This window comes from Piliocolobus tephrosceles, chromosome 6 (assembly GCF_002776525.5).
Source record: "Piliocolobus tephrosceles isolate RC106 chromosome 6, ASM277652v3, whole genome shotgun sequence".
NCBI classification, from domain to species: domain Eukaryota; kingdom Metazoa; phylum Chordata; class Mammalia; order Primates; family Cercopithecidae; genus Piliocolobus; species Piliocolobus tephrosceles.
Genome location: NC_045439.1, coordinates 68,440,799 through 68,463,814, shown reverse-complemented (window position 1 = coordinate 68,463,814; position 23,016 = coordinate 68,440,799). Strand labels below are relative to the sequence as shown.

Below are 23,016 nucleotides of genomic sequence, written 5' to 3'. Positions count from 1 at the left end.
AATTCCCACTGTGCGCACAGGGCTGAGGAAGTACATTAGATAAAACCTTGCCATCGGCAAGATCAACGTTTTGAGTTAATGGAGAAATTGCAACTATGTTTAAGAATTTCCATATATAATCAAAGACTGGAACACACAAAAACGATATCAGATGCTGAGTTGGGGAGTCAGAAGTAATCTTTTTTTTTATGTTTAGCAATTTGTTTAATGTAGTAATAATAAAAGCTATCACTAAGTATCACGTATTAGGCAATGTGCTAAGTGCCTTACACTATCTCTTCTAATTCACATAAAAACTGTATGAGGTAACTAGTATTATTTTCTTCATTTTACAAATAAAAAAGCTGAGACTTAATGAAATTAAATAACTCAGTGAAGGTCCAAAAGCTAGTAAAAGTGGACCCAAACATCATCCATGTCCATGCTATTAAAAAGAAATGCCAAAAACACATTTCAAAAGGAGTATTTGTGTTTGAAAACGGATGTGCTGAGGGAAGGTATTTTGGGTAATGTGGGGAAAATCAAGACAGAAACAATGTTATATGATTATGGCAAAAGAAAAACTGTTTATAGAGTCTCCTAGCACTTGTCATCTGCATTGGAGTGCAGACCTTGGTTAAATTCTATCATGAATCAAACAATCCTGGGAGTTCCATGTTGTATGTACACCTCGCCTGCCAATCTGACATAAATTTCTCAAGAGTATCTATGTCTTCATTACCCGTTGTTGTTCCCACCAAGCCTAGCTCAGTGGTTTCACTGTAGGAGTCTAACGCTGAATAAATGTTTGCTGGAATTACTGAATGTTAAACAAAAATATTGAAACAGACAACAAAACAGTCCCAGTATCAAAACAAAGGTACTGGAAGCTTTTGAGAAAAACATTCCCCTTCTGAGACACCATTTTCTCCTCCTTGCTTAAATACATTGGGCCTTTGATGATATTTGACATCATTTCCTAGCACTGATTCACTGGCTCTGGGAGGGAAGGGTGAATCTCTTCTCTCCCACTGTTTCTTAGCAATGATAAAAGCAAGCCATTTCTATCATTTTTGGAAACGGAACAGAGATGCTTTACTTCCAGCTGCTTATTAGACATATAAATCAACACCAGCAATCAATTGTACATCCTCGCTTTGCTGTTAAGATCACTAATAGAATACACTTGGCTCATACTATTAGCAGTCAAGGGTCATGCATAAATCTAACAGTAACCGGGAACTGCTTAATTCCAAAATCACATTTTTAAAGATGCATCAGAAAAAAGCTATTGTAACCCTTCATGCACCAAACTGGATTGGTTCTACTTTCGTAAATCCCTAATAGCATTTCTTCAATCGTTAGTACACTCCTATTTGCATGTGTAGTAAGGCATATAATGTCTAATGATAATTTGGGTGATCATGGTGTTATAATGCAATAGCATTTTTAAAGTAAAAGTTCACATGTACGAGAGGAATTTTCTGTCTCTAGACAACTGAAAGATTATTCAAAAGGTCTAATTGCTTTTTCACATACATAATTCCAGCCACCAAAATTGATACCTTGGAGGGAAGTGTTGAAGAGCAGTTACATGTGTGGTCTGTGGAGTTAGATTACATAGGATTAAATCCAAGGTTTACTATTTATGTGATCTTGGAAAGTCGGCCTCTTTTACCTCGATGTCCTCAACCCTAAAAAGAAACACTATTCAATCATAAAACAGAATGAAATCCTGTCATCTGTGGCCACATGAATGAACCTGGAGGTAATTGTGTTAGTGAAATAAGCCAGACACAGAGAGACAAAACCACATGATCTCACTCTTATGTGGAATCTAAAAAAGTTGATTTCATAGACAGACAGAGAATAATGGTTACCAGTGGTTGAGGAGGAAAAGCAGGAAGGAATACCAGGAGAGGTTGGCCAACTGGTACAAACTTACAGTTAGACAGGAGAGATAAGTTTTGGTGTTCTATTACACAGTAGGGTGACTATAGCAAATAACAATGTAGTGTATATTTCAAGGTAGTGAGAAGATTTTGAATGTTGTCATCACAAAGAAATAAATGTTTATAGTGATGGGTATAATAATCACTCTGATTTGATTATTATACTATGTATACATGCATTGAAACATCACATTGTACCCCAAAATATGTACAATTATGTTTTAGTTATAAACACATACATTAAATATAAAAATAGTACTGACATTTATTTGTTGCTTTGTGGTTAAAAATCAGGTTAAAAATGAATAAAATAAAAACTGGGTAAAAATAATTAAAAATAAAAACATAAACATGAAACATTGATAAGTAAAACAGTAATGTAGGTGACTTTCTAACCAGACAGACATCTCATGTTTTATGGAAGAAAAATTGACATCACATAAAATTCACTATTTTAACCATTTAAAATAGTACAATTCAGTAGCTTTTAGTGCATTCACAATGTTGTATAACCATTGCCATTATCTAATTTTAGAGCATTTTCATCTCCTCTAAAAGGAACCTCACACCCATTGAGTAGACAGGCAGTCACTCTTCATTCCCCCACATCCCAGCCCCCTGGCAACCAGGAATCTGCTTTCCGTCTCTGGATTTGCATATTCTGGACATTTCGTATAAACAGAATGGTACGAGAGAGTCAAGTAAATTCATTAAGCAGAAGTATTAGCATATATCTAGAGTTTTGAAGATAAATACCCAAAGAATTAGAAATAATTAAGAGGGTTTCTTCTGGGGATGGGGGTGGAACTAGGGTAGAGCAGCAGCAGCATGAAAGGGTGCTTTTCACTGAAAGTTCTTCAGTGTTCAGCATGTGTGTATAGTGCTTTGATAATTTAGTTTTCTTTCAAAAAGAAATTCTTTTTTTAAAAATGAGGATAATATTAGTATTTAATCAGGTTGTTAGAAGGTTGAGTGACATAGTGGACATAACACCTGTGAAATAGTTGGCTCAGTGCCTGACACACAGGAGATATTTGATAAATGTTAATTATTAGTATTACTATTACCACTAATAATTAATCAGGTTATCAGTGTTATAGAGCAATGGAAGCAGAGCCATTTTGGGGTCAGATCCCAGGGCACTTTGAAAATGAACAGTGCAGTACTGTGTATTTTATAGACATACCACTAATATAATAACAAAATAGTTCTTTAAATATAATTGTTAAGTTTCCTTCAGTCTTTTAGATGATTAAATTTTGATTGAGAAGAAAAAAGTCTTTAAAACTGAAACCTTAACGGAGTTCTGCTACTTAAGTGTCATGCTGCCTAGTGAGTCATTGTTCAACCAGGTGGAGGGAAAGGTACCCTGGGCAGCCAACAATACATGGCAGGAGGATGGCGTTGAGCTTCTGACCAAACAACGGTCATAAGCAGAGATGTCTCTTTTCTCATTGTGACTTTCTATAGAAGTTAACACGTCAACACACCTTATTTTGGAACATGCTTTATCAATTCCACCAACTAAATGGTAACCGTCAAAGTGACAGGTGAGGGGCATCATGCTGAAATGAGGCTAACTGCCAGCACTAAAGTACTGCTTATCACAACCCAAATCTATGCTATGAGTGCCAGGTGGGTTGAAGATGCTCAGAACTAGAATAGACCTTGGTAACGGTATTAGTCAGCTTTCACATTGCTGTAGAATACCATCTGAGACTGGGTAATTTATAAAGGAAAGAGGTTTAATTGACTCACAGTTCTGCATGGCTGGGGAGGCCTCTTACAAGAAATTTACAATCATGGTGGAAGGCGAAGGGGAAGCAGATACCTTCTTCACAAGATGGCAGGAGGGAGTGAGGAAGTGAAGGGGGAAGAGCCGCCCCCTCCCACCCCCCCTTATAAAACCATCAGCTCTCTTGAGAACTCAATCACTATCATGAGAATAGCATGGGGGAAACCACCACCGTGATCCAATTACCTCCCAGCTGGTCCTTCCCTAAACACCTGGGGATTACAATTCAAGATGAGATTTGGATGGGGACACAGAGCCAAATCATATCAGTAATCAACCCTCCAACTCTTAAATCCATCCTACTACATAATTTCCAACACTCTGCCCAGAAAACCAAGAAGTTGCTGAGGAATATGCTGCAAGCAATAGAAGTAGTCACAAGAAGGGAAGACAAAAGCTTTAAGGATTCCCTAAAAACAGGTCTCTTCTGGGAGACAAGGAGCTGTAGGTATTACTTAGAAAAGACTTCAAGCCTCTGTAACTTGAGACACAGCACCAGAAAAAAACAGAGCATGCCCCGGGGTTAAAATCCCAGCTCTGTCCCTTACCTTAGTTGAATGTCTATTAGGTGAGGCTATTGAGAATCCAATGTCATAATATTTGTGAGGATTCATTATAATAATAATAATCCTTGGAAAGCACTTAGTTCTATGTCAAATAGTAAGTGCTCATTAAATGTTAGTTATTATGTTTAATATTAGAAATATCTCTAATGAAAGCCACATACTCATTGAGGGAAATATTCTTTTGACACAAACTGGACTGTTCATGTCACAATTGCAGAAAAATTATACTCTGTCAAATAGTTTTTACCTTAGTACAATTGAAGCCATTGGGATAGAGAAACCTGAAAGTAGCCTCACTTCTTCCTATTGAGCTTAAGAGAGCATTCAGTACTCCCTGATGAGCTGAGATTGGAATCTTTTTCCACTTCCAGGATTCTTACAGTACCTGTGTATCAGTCAGTTCTAGAAAAGAATAAACAAAACAATCACCTACTTACCTTGGAAGGTATCCAGATAGGAAGTCAATATGGCAGTCTGCATGATTTGGGAAATATAAAGTCATCCTTGATATGTTTCTTTATAGGTATTATCTTCATTTGGTTTCAGTTGCTCTTGTGAAACCTATTGGCTTTTAGCCTATTTCTCCTCTCCAGATCTGTTACTGGGCAGGAGTCTACATTGTTCCATAAAATCTCAAAGCGGGAAAGGATGTTAAAGAATTTCTAGTTAAGCCTCTTTATGTTACAGATGAGGAAACTGAGGCATGAAGAGATTAAATGAGTTCTCCAATATCAAGATTAGAATATAAGCCTCTGGAATTCCAGTGCTAGTTCTTTTTTCTCTGTCATAAAGCTCTCATTTATTAGAGATGGAAATCGAGCACAGGAAGATTGATTTTAGCCAAAGCACAAAAGGACTAAATGCTTTGCTAGTTATTAGCATCCAGAATTACTGATTCTTGGTTAGTGTTCTAACTACAGAATAAAATTCTATTCCTAGCTACCAAAAGCAAGCGATTTAATAGCAAACTATGCTGAAATGATTATGGTCACTGTTTACTCTCAACCACCATAGGATGCCAGGTAATACTAGCATGCTAATTAATCCTGCCCATCTGGCTAATGCAGTCTTCATAATTTATAATCCAAAGCCTTTGGGCACAAAGACCTATTAACATGCTAATATACCTTCTCATTCTAGCTGCTTTTCAATTAGTAATTATCTATAGACTGAGCCAAGGAGAGGCAATTTTTCCAAGTGATTAGCACGTTGGAAATCACGGTCAGCCTGGTTGCTGATTAACATTCTTTAGTTTTGGCAGTTAGCATTTCTCATTCCAGCAAATTACTCTAGTGGGTTCAGTTGGCAGCTTGGGGCCATGGAAACTCAAACCTATTCAATGGCCAATGACTATTTCAAGAAAATATAATTATGACATTTTGATATCAGAACTTGATTCACTTGACAAAATATATGAAAACATTTGCTTCAGTTCTCAAAAACATTCTGGGGACAATTACAAAAATGTGAATATAAATGTATATTAGATAATATTGTTGAGTTATTTATCATCTAAAGTGTGACAATGATATTATGGTATATAAGTCAGATGTTAAAGTATTTACAGGTGGAGGTTCATGATATCTGCAACTTACGTTCAAATGGTGCTGCCACAAATTAGATAAATTGAAAGAAACTGTGGCAAAATGTTAGCCATGTTTTTGTTTCAAATAGATCTATTACTTTACCTTCACAAGGAAAGATTTGTACAATAAACGTTCATTTACAGAAAACTATATATTATATATGCCTAAAATACCATATATATAACCAATATTTGGATCAGTGTCACTCCTTTAGTTTGTCAATGTTTTTCTCCCCTTCTCCCTGAATTGTTAAAAAAAATAGGATTTCAAATGAAAAAAAATGAAAAATTCTAAACATATATAATGGCTTCTACATCTTAATATCTGTTGGGCTATAGAAATATCTAAGAAGACAACAATGTTCCCGCCACCAAAGTGTACAACTGTAGTACATATTCTGATCATGCCATCCCAGCCTTCAGCTGCTTCAAAAATGCCCACTGACACAGATGTGAATGTTTCAGAGGCATCTACCAAGTAGCCACCTAGGCCACTCATAACACCTAGTATGCTTTTACTTCAGAATCACCTTCACTTTTATTTGGTGTTAGTCACTCAGGATCAAACAGCAACATGCTTGAAAGCATGGATTCATACAGCTATAAACATAACTAACTTTATATTATCTTTTAAAATTCTTTTGAAAACAACATAATTAACTGATTTGAATATAGTGGCAGAGTGATAATGGCCCTGAATCTAATCTACTTGCCATAAAAATAAAAGATGTGGATGACCAGACAAGTATTCCAAATATATCAAATCCCACAGCCCCCAAACAACCACAAGGAGCTTTTATCAAATGTGTTAAAGATGTAATCCTGAACTAAAAGCAACCACTGAATAACGATTCAAGTAACAAACATTCACTGAAACATCAGAGTACCATAGTCGACATTTCCATGTGCACTATGAATCCTCCTAATCTCTTGCTGTTGATAAGACAAGCATGAAGTCATGTCAGTGCAATACAATGTTGTAGCTATTTTGAAAACAGCCCATTTTTCATTTAATGGCAAATTAATCAGGCCTAGACACTTTTCAGAGGACTAAATGTTGATAAATAAAATGTAAAATGTCACATTATATATTCATCTGCACCTTTGATGACACTAATTTCTGTCCTTTATTTTTTCCTAAAGGAAATGAATTACTAGTAAAGAATTGAGAAATGCATTGTTCTATATCAAAGAAATAGATTTAACAATAATGCCAAGTACTCTATAATTACCTCTATAAAGTTAGAAATTATATACATTTCATTAAGGATGAACTACAAACCCTCATTATAGCCAGTTGTTGGTATACTCAATGCCAACACACACATGAAAACACGCACACACACAAACACATGCGCATACATACAAAGAGAGAGAGAGAGAGAGAGAGATACACACACATACTCTAGCCATTTGCAATTGATTCCAATTTTAAATAGAAATGATGACCTACCCCCTTCCCTCCTCCAAAATAGACCTAGGTTAATGGAAAAGTCAAAATATATAGAATTCCAAAAATATTGTGTCAACATTTAACTAAATGGAATTAAAAAAAAAAAAAAAAAAGAAACACCACAAAGGTTCTAACCTAAGTCATGCCTGACCTAATAAAATAATAATTAAACCAAATGGGGGGAAAATGTGATTTTTTTTCTTTGATGTTCATGTGAATCTGTACTTCTAAGAGAATTCTTAGTCTTATAGAACTTTATGTTTATGAATTCTTTTGGTATCAGAAATGAGCTCAAAAAGAACAAGGTTAATCAGGACGCAGAATGAAGTATGTGAAAAGAAACTGGAAACAGAGGAGTACAAAATTGGTGAACTCAAGAGAATTGCAGCTCAGTGATTTTTAACATTTAATCCTTTTTATTTTTTAGCACAGAATAATATTCTGACAAATCAAGTGAATGCAAAGATCCAAGATCCATTTTCTTGGATAGGATTTTTATCTCCTGCATTTTCTGACTGATTTCCGTTGCTTCTCCTTGCAAAGATCTTCTTTAAAACAAAGCAATCCTCTAAGTTTAAGATGAAATCTCTCAGTATTAAATGCTAATTTATTAGATGGTTGTAAAACTGCAATACCATCAACTCCAGCAATAATGAATCCCCATGGTCTCTCATTTCACATGGAAATTGACATATAATCTGAAAAAATGAAGAAACATAATCAAATGTCATTGTTAATGACATTCAATTATTCCACCTGTGACCTGAGCTATTATAACTGTTGCCTTACAATTGCAGCTCATCCAGTGGGAAAGCCAACTTCAAACATTATCATATCTTAAAGGTCACTCAGAAAGTATGCAATTATAACAAAATTTTGTGATAGTTATGAAAATGAATTCTTTTTTTATACTTAGCTCCAGATAATATTTGTTCTTTAAAAAATAAGCCATAGAATATGAGTTAAAGTATTATATTTACAGTATATTTTCCATCTCTCATACATTTTTTTAAAAGAAATCAAGAACAAATTTTCCCTGTCCTTTGTCCAACAATTTTTTCTCTTTTCTATACAGCAGCTGTCATCAGTGACTTTCATCTCCATGGTACCTGCTAGGCATTTGCAGGTGCAGAGTCAATTCGTTCCCCACTTCGTGCCCTGCCTCTCACTCCTCTCTTCCCTCTGTCTTCTTGAACTTGGCATGGAAATACTCTTAGGCCTCTGGATCACTTCCAATAAGAAGGAAAAAAAGAGCAGTGAGTAAAAAAGCAGTTCCCTGTTCTTTATTAGCCTAAACAAAAGAAATGTCCTGATTTTTACTAGTCTAAATCCAAGCTCTACATATAAAAATAAGCAAAACTTGAAAACAAGCTCTACCATTTAATTATATTTAGATCCTCATAACTTCCATTTGTTGGGAGTTTTCCACATGATAAGTACTGTGTTAGGTACTTTACACACATCTCATTTATCTGCTTCTTTCTTTCTCTTGGTTTGATTTTCACATGCAAAAATGCTCACTCGAAGTTACTGTCCATTGAGGAATTGATAAGAAAGAGAGAAATATTAAGATTTCCACATCCAAATAACCTTGGCATCAATTGTTGCAAAACTGTCACTGGTACTTATATATTTGGCTACAAATTCAAAGAGGGAAAGGGGTGGGAATAGCAGAAGCAGGAGAAGCCCAGGAGTTTCTGGGCCTCCTCTGAGTCCCAAATTACAGGACAGAACGGGAAGCACTCTTGCCATGGTGATGAGGTTGTAAAGCAAATCTAAACCGCAATGTTGGGCAAAGAAGGAAAAGGAATAGATTAGACCAATGACAGATACTGAGTGATGAAGCCTCAGTAGGAAGTTAGAAGATCAAGAGAACTCAGGGTCCTGGAGAAGTGGGAACTGCAGGAGGGGCCCAGATTTGTTCTTGGTACAGAATGTCAAGGCCTGCTGCAAGTTTTTATCTGCTTTTTTGAAATAGTTTGACTGTTTTCCCCAATGAGTTGACTGCACTGAGCAATTATTTTATTATAGAGATGATGAGACAGTTACTGTTAGAATGAGATAGGAATTTTGGCACCTCATTTCCAGAAAAGCAGCACTAACTCTTTAAAAAAGTTGTTTTTCATTTGAGAAAGATTAAAAGTAATCTACATCGACAAGCACAAATCTTAATACTGATGAAAAATAAGCTATGTATGCTTTTTTGTACATTCAAAGCACAGAAAAAAACAATGCTATATATTGTTTATAAATGCATTTATATGTATATAAAAGTATTGAAATTGACTGGAGTGACTTCTTTTTTTCTCCAACATTAACTTTTTAACAATGTTTATTTAGCAAAACAATTGTTCAACTTTAGTCAACTATGTTGGTGCAGCTGGGGTCCAGGGAAGGAGGTAAGTAATTGGTTAAATTGTTGTCAGAAATTATTTAGAAAAAGCATCAATAGATAAATATTTTTCTCTTGAGTGTTTTCTTACACATGGGATCCAGTATTCTTTTTTACTTTTTCCAGTTTATATTCTTGCTTTACCTCCACCTACGAATGATCATAGAATTCGACTCATTAAATGAGTAGAATGAGTCCAACTTTCAGGAGAAAGTGATGACTTTCATTCTATTTAACCCTTTTCCAGTGGTTTAGCAAAATCAGACAGACAGACATTGTCCTCTTTCATGTAATTATAACTTGCAACAAGTAGTAGCAGGAAATATGGTGACATAAGCAATTTATGATACTGTTTACCTATTCCCATTATCTATAACTAAAATTTTTAGTTTAAGCCCAATTAAAAGTAGCATTATTGAACTGTTGATGAGTCAAATTTTACCTGATCTATAAATTAAAATGCCTATAAAACATTTTTATGCATAGATTGCTGTAAAGAAACAAAAACAGTGTTTGATATCCTTGGTAGGCCAAGGTTCTATATAAACACACAAAGAAAGCAGTATTTCTAGACATAACTCTTTTAAAAGGGGAGCTTTTTGTTTTTAATGTGTGGGGATGGGGGTAATTTTCAGTTCCATTGGACAAATCAATCAAAACATGCAGATTGATCTGAACACGGAATCATAGCCTGAATCCAGCATCCATTCTGTGATGCAGAGGAAGTTTCTACACTTGTTAAACCACTCTGCCACAGTGTCTTATCTTTCTCAGAGCATCTCTCAGCGTCATCACGATCCATCAAAAACAGTACAGTGACTACATAAATGAGAGTAGCCATTAGAATGAACTATTTCAGAGAGCAATGCCTTGAGGAAAGAACTGTTTGCATTATACACAGCCTTACACTCAGTTATCTCCCCAGACCACAAAGGGAAGATGGATATTCCCGGTCACATGAACAGTTTATGAGGTTCTGTACTATAAAGAGACATCTTCAGAGCCTTGTGTATGTACATTGTAAAACTTTGAGATATTTTATGTTACAACATACATATTTAATGTGATAATAAAATAGCTTATTTGTTTCAAAGTATCTTTTTATCCTTGCTTATATAACCAAACAGCTTGATGCTATTGGCTAAATTTTCAAAACTTACTATTCACAGTAGCAGTGGGAACATGCCCAACTTCCACAGATATATAAATCAGATTCGAGAAGCTAACGACACATTCAGGATGAGTAATGTGACATCCATCTGGGAACACAATGTTGAGGATCGAGGAAACTTTTTAAGGCCCAGTGAGTTTCCTTAGTTTCATATTGTTTCTACAGGGAGATATTATTGTTTTATTTCCAAAAATGGTTAAATTACAAGCCAAAAACTATTCAGTAAATTGAACATACCAACATAAAAAAGCAAGGGACCCTTTTGACAATAGGCAGAAGTAGCACTAAACCAGTAAGGTGAATGGACAAAGTGTTGAAAAATCAGATCTTCAAATAAAAATTTACTTGAATGGCACCAAATGGCATTTTGCTACACGACCAATGTAGGCTACTTAAAGACTTGCCAGATCATCTTCATGCTATCTGCTACTGACAGTGCAGTTATTAGTCGGCAGAAACTCCTACTGTAAATTATTTTCTAGAACTAGCATGAGAAAGTCCTAGAGAAATGAGAGTCAATGTTGAGTCTTACGGGATCCCGAAGATTGAAATGTAAATAGTGGGTTGAATATCAAGCAGCACATTATTTCACAGCCAAAACAAGACAAGGAAGTGAACTTATGCATCTGTCTTGCCTTGTTTTATTCTAAAGGTAGCCCAAAATGATGTTTAAAAAGAAATGTTCCTGAGTTATAGTGTTGAGTGGATCACTTAAGACAGTATATTATAAGAAAAAAATAAGAGTCTCAAATATTGTTCTATACTATTTGGAGAAAATTGCTTAAGATATTATTACAGTAACTGCTTAATCAAAATATTTACCCACTTTGATCTGAGGCTATGTCTTCATAATCCAAAAGATTTGAAAATTTGAATTAAGTTTGGTAATTACTAGTTTAATCTACACAGCAATCAAAATTCATAACTCAAACTCTTAGGCCAATTTTTACTACATTAATCATATTAAGACAACAAATAACAGGTCTATTCATTTTCCTTTGGGAAAGACAATTTTATTCTAATATGTGTTCTTGGCCTAACCTTTTTATGTAAATAATATAAATAAATCATATTTTTATTGATGTTCTATGAATGCTTTCTCAGTTTTTTTTAGTTTTTATCTAATTACATGGTACAATAATATCTGTTAGCATTGATCTAGGTGAGATGTTTTAAATAAAGCTCACTTACCATTTGATAGACAAACATTCAATAGTGTCATCAAAGCTACAAGAACTTTTAAATTGAAAGAAATAAACCTTTATCCTAATTTTCCATTTGTCATAAACTTTAGGTGGTTAGTGTCTTTAATAGTCTGACATTATTGCACATTACAGGACAATGGAAATTGCTATTTTGCTTTAAAACTATCCCCTAATCTAAGTTGAGCATTGCTTTATTCCACTTACTGAGGATCTCTGTTTAACTATATTTTTTATTTACATTCTTCTTTGATAGCCAAAAGGCACTATAGGAAATAATTTCAGTCACTGTTTCTTATATCTTTTTTGTTGTTGTTGTTTATAGTTACTTGAGAAAAATACAAAAATATAAGTCAGGTCAAATTATTCCCTGTTTAAAAATCCTCTCACCACTTCTTGTCTCACTCAGACAAAAAAACCAAACTGCTTACATTGGTCTATAGGGTCCTTTACAACTGTCCCATGCTCTCTATCCTGACCCCCCAACTCCTCTGACCTCATCTTCTACCACCATCCCTTTGGACCCTTTTTGTGGTCTGGAAAGATGCCAAATACAGCCTGCCTTAAAGTCTCTGCCTGTGCTGCTCTGTCTGCTGTATGGAGACTAGACCACAAAGAAGCAAGGTAGAAACAGAAAGCAGAGCAGTGATATTGGAATAATTCAGGTGATGATGGAACCAGAATGGTAGTGGTGGAAGTGGTAAGAATGGGAAGAAGATAATTGTTCTTTTTATTGTTATTGTTATTTTTAATAATTGTTATTTTTCTTCTTTGAACTTTTCTGTCTTTTTAAAATTTAACAAAATTAACATTTTTAAAGAAAAATACTGATAACAACTCCAAGATATATTTGAGTGGAATCTAACAGAAGCTAATGGCCATTTGAAGGAGGTGGAGGAGCGACAGTCCTTTAAAAAGGTTTTCAAGTTTTGGTTTGAGCAGCAAGAATCATGCCACCCGTAATCAAAACAGGAAACGCAGAAGACATAACAAGCTTTAAGGGTTATGACATTGAATTCAGGTGCCCACAAAACAGAGCTAACCAAGCACTATCCAGGCAGCAGTTGTACTTTTAGGTTGAAGAAAGTGATCTGGGTCTGAAATATAAAGTTCAGGAATCATTAACAGCAAAGTTGTTGCTAAAGTTATGTTGTAATAACTGAAGAAGAGTGTGGACTCAGAGAAAAGGGAATGACCCCACGAAAGAAGAGCAGCCTGTATGTTGGACAACAACAAGGGGACATAAAAAGAGATGCAGAAGAGAATGAACGGTGTCTCAAAGACTCCAGAATAAAGATGTATTAAAACTCATGGCAAAACTGCAATTACTTTTGCACCAACCTAAATACTCAGGAGTACCAAACTTCACATGTACTACCACTATGTCAACTCATTTGACTCAGTGTAAGAGTCCATCCAGCTCTGAGAAAGACGTTTACAAGTGTTTTAAGTCCCTGTTTAAAAACAGAACTTAGGTGTAGCAAGTTCCTTTCCATCATAAACTTGATAGACATAAAATTTGAACAAGCCTTCGATACAACCTTAGTATTTGTTTTATAATTTGTATAATGCTCTTACTGTCTTATTTTAAGTGTGTCCTTATAAAAGCCTTTCTGAACATTATTGGCTATATAATATATAGTATAATGCCTGCTTTGTAATTTAGATCTCCATTTCTATCCTATTAAGCCATCTGCAGTCTTCCTTAATATTCTTACCTTAAACACTGTCACTCTGAGCTTGATTCAGGTCAAGAAAGACGGTGGATATTTCACCTGCCCAACTCTAGATGCAGAAACAGAAGTCTATGAAAACTTGCTTCGTTTTTATCTATTCCACTGTAAGGGCAAGTTGACACACTGCTGGTTTTTATTTTTTATGCATAAAAAAAGTTTATTCGATATAAACTTTCTACCGAAATTTTCCTTTGACTTTAGTAGATATTCAAAACCCCCTTTTTCCCAGTCAATCCGTGATTGGTGGGGTTATAACAACAGAAAAGGACGCCCTGGCAAACAGCCTATTCTCTTATATTATAAAATATATTTATAATAAAAAAGTGATAAAATAGAACAGTTTGAGCTCTATCCAGTCACTGAATGTTATTCCATCTATACACCTACAAAGCCTCAGTTCTCATCTGTACACCGTAAGGAAGAAATTGACAAGGTAAATTTCTCGTTTTCCTAATTTAAGGTGACTGAAGCCCTAGAGTCTCCTATAATTGATGTTCATGGACATTTAGGATTTACACTCTTCAGGAAATAGATAATTCATACATTTTAACACTCAAATCAACCTTGAGTGCCCTTCTATGCCTCTATAAGTAATAAAGATGTGATGATCAATTTTGCACATTTTCTTACTGGCATCTTACATGGGCTGTGAAACTTTAATAGGGGTCTATTTCTGAAAATTATGCTATGTTGCTTCAGCTATTCTGATACCCAAGGATTTGGAAAGGTGAATCACTCATTCTGTTGCTTAGAGAGATATTTACAAAGAAAAGGAATCTGAATTTCCTTCCAAATCTAAAATTTTCTTTCAAAATGTGCTTTTGTTGAACATGTTATTGTTTACCAGGTGTCCCCTAAATAATGTCTTCTTTCTTAGAGGATAATTTCAGACTAGCACATTTGCAAGCGACCAACCTTTGTATGAAGAAATTTGTTTCTGTCAGCCAACTATCTCTTTGATCAAATGCAGTTGTGTTCATTTGGCCACACAGTGTTGACTTTCTCAACTATAAAATTGTACCAAAGAATGGACTTTTGTGTCCACCTGCTTCCTTCAGCCTGAAAAAATATATATATGTATTGCATACACAGCATTAACAGGAAAATGAAACGAATGCACTGACTCTGAAGTATGATCTGCAGACAATCAGCATCACAGAACTTGTGAGAAATGTTCATTCTTGCCCCCGCCCTCAGACCTAGTGAATCATAATATACAGGAGTGAGGCCTAACAATCTGAGGTTTAATAAACCCTTTAAGCAATTCTGATGCAAATAAAACACATGTAAAGCACATTTTTAAAAATGATAATGTAGGGGAAAGTGGAAGGTGAGTCATCTCCAACTAATTAAGTCAAAATTTCTGGGGCTGGGGCCTAGACAATTATTTGTTTTTAAAGCTCCCAGGTAATTCTAATGAACAGCCAGATTTGAGAGCCACTGCTCTAGAGACACCATGTCTCAAGTGGTGAAAACCAGTCTCCAAATTACTGATTTTGCAATTTACTAGTTCTATTTATTGAGGTGCTTATTTTATTGCCTTACTAGCTTGAGATGAGATTCTAAGTATTATTTGTATCTCGCCCCCTGCAGTGCTTAGCACAATCCCATGCACACACTTTAATGAGAATGTATTTCAATACTTGATTCACAAAGAACGAGTCTACTTGATTCTTGCATCAAACTTCTGAAATAGGAAGATTATTATTATTTTTTTAAAAATAGGGTTCACAGAGAGTAACTGGCTGACTTTCTCACAACTAATTACAGCAGAACCTTAACCACCAACCCAGATATCTTTCTACCACAAAAGTTTCTCCTTTTCTTCAACTTCCTTTTGGGATGCAATTTCCACACTGCAAGTCTTTCCACTTAAGATTATAGGAACTTCTCCTATCCCATCTCCCCACTACAACTTCAGGGTCCAAATTTATGTCTTTCAAAAGGCACCCCAGGTTTCAACATTCTCAGCAGCTTTGGAGAGTTAGAGCTATATCCACCCTGCAGAGACATGAGGCATTGTTCATTTCAAGTTGTTAAAATGCTGCAAATAAAGAACACAATCTTTACTAAGAAAATTCTCAAAAGGGAGGGAAGTAGGTAATAAAATGAACATGTCTCCAGGTTTATTAAGCTTACTACCAATAAAAGGAAATCATCAAGTGGATGTGACAGTATACCTTTTTCTAAAAGAATTTGCTATGGTTTTAACCAGAGCTTTCAGATGGCTCAACACTTACTGTCATGAAAATGTGGACCCAATGAAGTTATAACCTGAGTAGCATGCAAATATTTCCCCATGAGGGCCATGCACCATCTGCAAGAAAGGCCTGTAGATAATCCTTCTTTTCCTTCCAAATCCAAACGATTATACAGTACACAAGCCTTATTTACAGATGGATCACTGTACACACTCTCATTAGAAGCTTCAGAGTGTTATTTCCTTTTTCCTAGCATCTAAATTTTGAATAATCGGTCTGCATTCCTCAGAGTGTGGGTGGACTATGTGAAATATTTTAGGTCTTGATCAAAAGTGTATTCAGGGGACAGCCTCTGCCCTTGGACAGAACCAGCATCTGTCTCGATTATCAGTGTGCTAAAGAAGTCAATCTTAAGGCATATATTATGGTTTTCCAGAAGTTGCACAATTCCAAAGACTTTGTAAGTTTTTTTACTGCATTCCCATAATAAAATTTAAACCTTGATAATCCAAATAGGGAACAAAGCTAAAGAAACAGGATTATGTAAGATTATATCTGCATCCTTGATTCAGATAAGAAGATACATTACCATTCAGGAGGGGGAAAGTCCATGAACCTGCCAGTGAAGATGTTAATGCTGCAATGTTATATGAAGTCCTCTGGTGTCAGATCACACTCCCTCCTATGACCAAAAAAGGCCACACCTTCTCCCTGATGGTCACCAAATAAGAAAAAGGAAGTGAGCTGGTAAACAAGCAGAAAAGGATATTATAGTAAAACTAAAATTAAAGATTTAAAACAGAAATGATAAGAAGTTGTTAACAGGATAACCCTCATGTAAGGAGCACTGAGAAGAGAAACTAACATGAAAATGCTTCTTCATAATCAATATGTAGAGGTTACCAATACAAGATATAGAATCAATAGCCTAAATTCTAATTGTGAATCCACTAATTTGTGTGATCTCTGATAGCTTATTTCACCTTTCTATGCCTCAGTATTTTGATCTGTGAAGTGGGGAATGGTTCCCATGAAAGACGCTTGGCACATAGTACACAGTAATATTTGCTATTATTATTCCTTGAGACCTTCTTTAGACTAAGAAGAGTAAAATGTAAAATCTACAGAATAGAAATTGAAGGTGGCTCTTTTGGCTCACCCTAGCTTTAACCTTGTACTCCTAGCCATGGTAATAACAGCTTCTTCTTCAGTAACTCACACCTCTGGCCTCCTTACTTTTCATGACCATCTTCAAATATCTTCAGCTCTTTTCCTCCCTTATGCTTAATACATAAGTTGCAAAGACTTTCAAGTCTAAATTATTTTAATTGTACAGGAACTCTATCCTGCAGATTATACAAGAAAACAAATGAGTTTTGCTAATGTAGGGTATAAATATCATATGTAACTTTCAAACCTATAGTAAATCAAGGGCTACTACATCTGGAAAGACTGCCAGCAGAGATGAGCTGACTTCGCTTGTATTTATTTTGTAGAAAAAGTACCGAGGTCAAAATAACTAATATTTGAGATGGACCCAAGAACTACTGAGGTTCAGGACAAGATTTAAATAGCTGGGCTACATCATGTATGTATACACCAAGGCAAGCATCTTCCAAATGCCACTGTGTTATTTATGCCCAATATGTTTCCTCTTCTATAATATTAATCTACTCAGTAAATATTTAAAAATAAAGCTTAAGAGAGGTTCCAAGATGGCCGAATAGGAACAGCTCCAGTCTACAGCTCCCAGTATGAGTGACACAGAAGACAGGTGATTTCTGCATTTCCAACTGAGGTACCAGGTTCAACTCACTGGGGCTTGTCGGTCAGTGGGTACAGCCCATGGAGTGTGAGCTGAAGCAGGGCGGGGCATTGCCTCACCCAGGAAGTGCAAGGGGTCAGGGAATTCCCTTTCCTAACCAAGGGAAGCCATGACAGATGGTACCTGGAAAATAGGAACACTCCCACCCTAATACTGCGCTATTCCAATGGTCTTAGCAAACGGCACACCAGGAGATTATATCCTGCGCCTGGCTCAGAGGGTCCCATGCCCATGGAACATCGCTCACTGCTAGCACAGCAGTCTGAGATCGAACCGTAAGGCGGCAGTGAGGCTGGGGGAGGGGCATCTACCATTGCTGAGGGTTGAGTGGGTAAAAAAAGCCACCAGGAAGCTCGAACTGGGTGGACCCCACTGCAGCTCAAGGAGACCTGCCTGCCTCTGTAGACTCCACCTTTGGGGGCAGGGCATAGCTGAACAAAAGGCAGCAGAAACTTCTGCAGACTTAAACATCCCTGTTTGACAGCTTTGAAGAGAGTAGTGGTTCTCCCAGCACAGAGTTTGAGATCTAAAAACAGACAGACTGTCTCCTCAGGTGGCTCCCTGACCCCTGAGTAGCCTAACTGGGAGACACCTCTCAGTAGGTGCCGACTGACACCTCATACAGCTGGGTGCCTCTCTGAGACTAAGCTTCCAGAGGAAGGATCAGGCAGCAACATTTGGCATTCTGCAATATTTGCTGTTCTGCAGCCTCCACTGGTGATACCCAGGCAAACAGGGTCGGGAGTGGACCTCCAGCAAACTCCAACAGATCTGCAGGTGACAGTCCTGACTGCTAGAAGGAAAACTAACAAACAGAAAGGACATACACACCAAAACCCCATCTGTACATCACCATCATCAAAGACCAAAGGTAGATAAAAACACAAAGATGGGGAGAAACCAGAGCAGAAAAGCTGAAAATTCTAAAAATCAGAGCGCCTCTTCTCCTCCAAGGAACGCAGCTCCTTGCCAGCAATGGAACAAAGCTGGACGGAGAATGATTTTGACAAGTTGAGAGAAGAAGGCTTCAGACAAATGGTAATAACAAACTTCTCCAAGCTAAAGGAGGGTGTTTGAACCCATCACAAAGAAGCTAACATCCTTGAAAGAAGATTAGATGAATGGCTAACTAGAATAAACAGAGTAGAGAAGACCTTAAATGACCTGACGGAGCTGAAAACCATGGCACAAGAACTACATGACACATGCACAAGCTTCAATAGCTGATTCAGTCAAGTGGAAGAAAGGGTATCAGTGATTGAAGATCAAATGAATGAATTGAAGCGAGAAGAGAAGTTCAGAGAAAAAAGAGTAAAAAGAAACAAACAAAGCCTCCAAGAAATATGGGACTATGTGAAAAGACCAAATCTATGTCTGATTGGTGTACCTGAAATTGACTGGGAGAATGAAACCAAGTTGGAAAACACTTTTCAGGATATTATCCAGGAGAACTTCCCCAATCTAGAAAGGCAGGCCAATATTCAAATTCAGAAAATACAGAGAATAAGAGAATCCCACAAACATACTCCTCGAGAAGAGCAACTCCAAGACACATAGTTGTTAGATTCACCAAAGTTGAAATTAAGGAAAAAAATGTTAAGGGCAACCAGAGAGAAAGGCTGGGTTACCCACAAAGGAAAGCCCATTAGACTAACAATGGATCTCTCAGCAGAACCTCTACAAGCAAGAAGAAAGTGGGGGCCAATATTCAATGATCTTAAAGAAAAGAATTTTCAACCCAGAATTTCATATCCAGCCAAACTAAGCTTCATAAGTGAAGGAGAAATAAAATCCTTTACAGACAAGCAAATGCTGAGAGATTTTGGCACGACCAGGCCTGCCTTACAAGAGCTCCTGAAGGAAGCACTAAGCATGGAAAGGAACAACCGGTACCAGCCACTGCAAAAACATGCCAAATTGTAAAGACCATTGATGCTAGGAAGAAATGGCATCAACTAATGAGCAAAATAACCAGCTAACATCATAATGACAGAATAAAATTCACACATAACAATATTAACCTTAAATGTAAACAGGCTAAATGTCCCAATTAAAAGACACAGACTGGCAAATTGGATAAAGAGTCAAGACCCATTAGTTTGCTATATTCAGGAGGCCCATCTCACATGCAGAGACACACATAGGCTCAAAATAAAGGGATGGGGGAAGATCTACCAAGCAAATGAATAAAAAAACAGGGGTTGCAATCCTAGTCACTGATAAAACAGACTTCAAACCAACAAAGATCAAAAGAGACAAAGAAGGCCATTACATAATGATAAAGGGATCAATTCAACAAGAAGAGCTAATTATCCTAAATACATATGCACCCAATACAGGAGCACCCAGATTCATAAAGCAAGTCCTTAGAGACCTACAAAAATACTTAGACTCCCACACAATAATAATGGGAGACTTTAACACCCTGCTGTCAACATTAGACAGATCAATGAGACAAAAAGTTAACAAGAATATCCAGCAATTGAACTAGCTCTACACCAAACAGACCTAACAGACATCTACAGAACTCTCCACCCCAAATCAACAGAATATACATTCTTCTCAGTACCACATCGCACTTATTCCAAAATTGACCACATAGTTGGATGTAAAGCACTCCTCAGCAAATGTAAAAGAACAGAAATTATAACAAACTGTCTCTCAGACCACAGAGCAATCAAACTAGAACTCAGGATTAAGAAACTCACTCAAAACTGCTCAACTACATGGAAACTGAACAACCTGCTCCTGAATGACTACTGGGTACATAATGAATTGAAGGCAGAAATAAAGATGTTCTTTGAAACCAATGAGAACAAAGACACAACATACCAGAATCTCTGGGACACATTTAAAGCAGTGTGGAGAGGGAAATTTAAGGCACTAAGTGCCCACAAGAGAAAGCAGGAGAGATCTAAAATCGACACCCTAACATCACAATTAAAAGAACTAGAAAAGCAAGAGCAAACACATTCAAAAACTAGCATAAGGGAAGAAATAACTAAGACCAGAGCAGAACTGAAGGAGATAGAGACACAAAAAAACCCTTTTAAAAATCGATGAATCCAGGAGCTGGTTTTTTGAAAAGAACAACAAAATTGATAGACCACTAGCAAGACTAATAAAGAAGAAAAGAGAGAAGAATCAAATAGACACAATAAAAAATGATAAAGGGAATATCACCACTGACCCCACAGAAATACACACTACCATCAGAGAATACTAGAAACACCTCTATGCAAATAAACTAGAAAATCTAGAAGAAATGGATAAATTCCTGGACACATACACACTTCCAAGACTAAACCAGGAACAAGTTGAATCTTTGAATAGACCAAAAACAGGCTCTGAAATTGAGGCAATAATTAATAGCCTACCAACCAAAAAACAGTCCAGGACCAGACGGATTCACAGCTGAATTCTACCAGAGATACAAAGAGGAACTGATACCATTCCTTCTGAAACTATTCCAATCCACAGGAAAAAAAGGGAATCCTCCCTAACTCATTTTATGAGGCCAGTATCACCCTGTTACCAAAGCCTGGCAGAGACACAACTCAAAAAGAGAATTTTAGACCAATATCCCTGATGAACATTGATGCAAAAATCCTCAATAAAATAGTAGCAAACTGAATCCAGCAGCACCTCCAAAAGCTTATCCACCACGATCAAGTGGGATTCATCCCTGGGAAGCAAGGCTGGTTCAACATACGCAAATCAATAAACATAATACATTATATAAACAGAACCAAAGACAAAAACCACATGATTATCTCAACAGATGCAGAAAAGGCCTTTGACAAAATTCAACAATCCTTCTTGCTAAAAACTCTCTCAATAAACTAGGTATTGATGGGATGTATCTCAAAATAATAAGAGCTATTTATGACAAACCCACAGCCAAAATCATACTGAATGGGCAAAAACTGGAAGCATTCCCTTTGAAAACTGGCACAAGACAGGGATGCCCTCTCTCACCACTTCTGTTCAACACACTGTTGGAAGTTCTGGCCAGGGCAACCAGGCAAGAGAAAGAAATAAAGGGTATTCAATCAGGAAAAGAGGAAGTCAAATTATCCCTGGTTGCAGATGACATGATTGTATATTTAGAAAACCCCTATCTCAGCCCAAAATCTCCTTAAGCTGATAAGCAACTTCAGCAAAGTCTCAGGATACAAAATCAATGTGCAAAAATCACAAGCATTCTTATATACCAATAACAGACAGAGAGCCAAATCATGAATGAACTCCCATTAGCAAGTGCTTCAAAGAGAATAAAATATCTAGGAATACAACTTACAAGGGATGTAAAGGACCTCTTCAAGGAGAACTACAAACCACTGCTCAATGAAATAAAAGAGGACACAAACAAATGGAAGAACATTCCGTGCTTATGGATAGGAAGAATCAATATCGTGAAAATGGCCATACTGCCCAAGGTAATTTATAGATTCAATGCCATCCCCGTTAAGCTACCAATGACTTTCTTCACAGAATTGGAAAAAACTACTTTACAGTTCATATGGAACCCAAAAAGAACCCGCATTGCCAAGACAATCCTAAGCCAAAAGAACAAATCTGGAGGCATCATGCTACCTGACTTCAAACTATACTACAAGGCTACAGTAACCAAAACAGCATGGTACTGGTACCAAAACAGAGATATAGATCAATGGAACAGAACAGAGCCCTCAGAAATAACACCACACATCTACAACCATCTGATCTTTGGCAAACCTGACAAAACAAGAAATGGGGAAAGGATTCCCTATTTAATAAATGGTGCTGGGAAAACCGGCTAGCCATATGTAGAAAGCTGAAACTGGATCCCTTCCTTACACCTCATACAAAAATTAATTCAAGATGGATTAGAGACTTAAATGTTAGACCTAAAACCATAAAAACCCTAGAAGAAAACCTAGGCAATACCATTCAGGACATAGGCATGGGCAAGGACTTCATGTCTAAAACACCAAAAGCAATGGCAACAAAAGCCAAAATAGACAAATGGGATCTAATTAAGCTATAGAGCTTCTACACAGCAAAAGAAACCACCATCAGAGTGAACAAGCAACCTACAGAAAGGGAGAAAATTTTTACCCTCTACCCATCTGACAAAGGGCTAATATCCAGAATCTACAAAGAACTTAAACAAATTT

The 23,016-nt window shown here is 36.6% G+C and overlaps 1 long non-coding RNA gene across 1 annotated transcript; it reads right to left on the bottom strand.

Annotated features, from left to right (window-relative positions):
* Positions 1–7,867: 7,867 nt before the first annotated feature.
* On the bottom strand, positions 7,868–13,910 carry LOC111524456. The gene is made up of 3 exons (XR_002725794.1): positions 13,814–13,910; positions 8,440–8,559; positions 7,868–8,028 (listed from the first exon to the last, which is right to left on the bottom strand). It is a non-coding gene; the product is annotated as an uncharacterized LOC111524456 (long non-coding RNA).
* Positions 13,911–23,016: the final 9,106 nt, after the last annotated feature.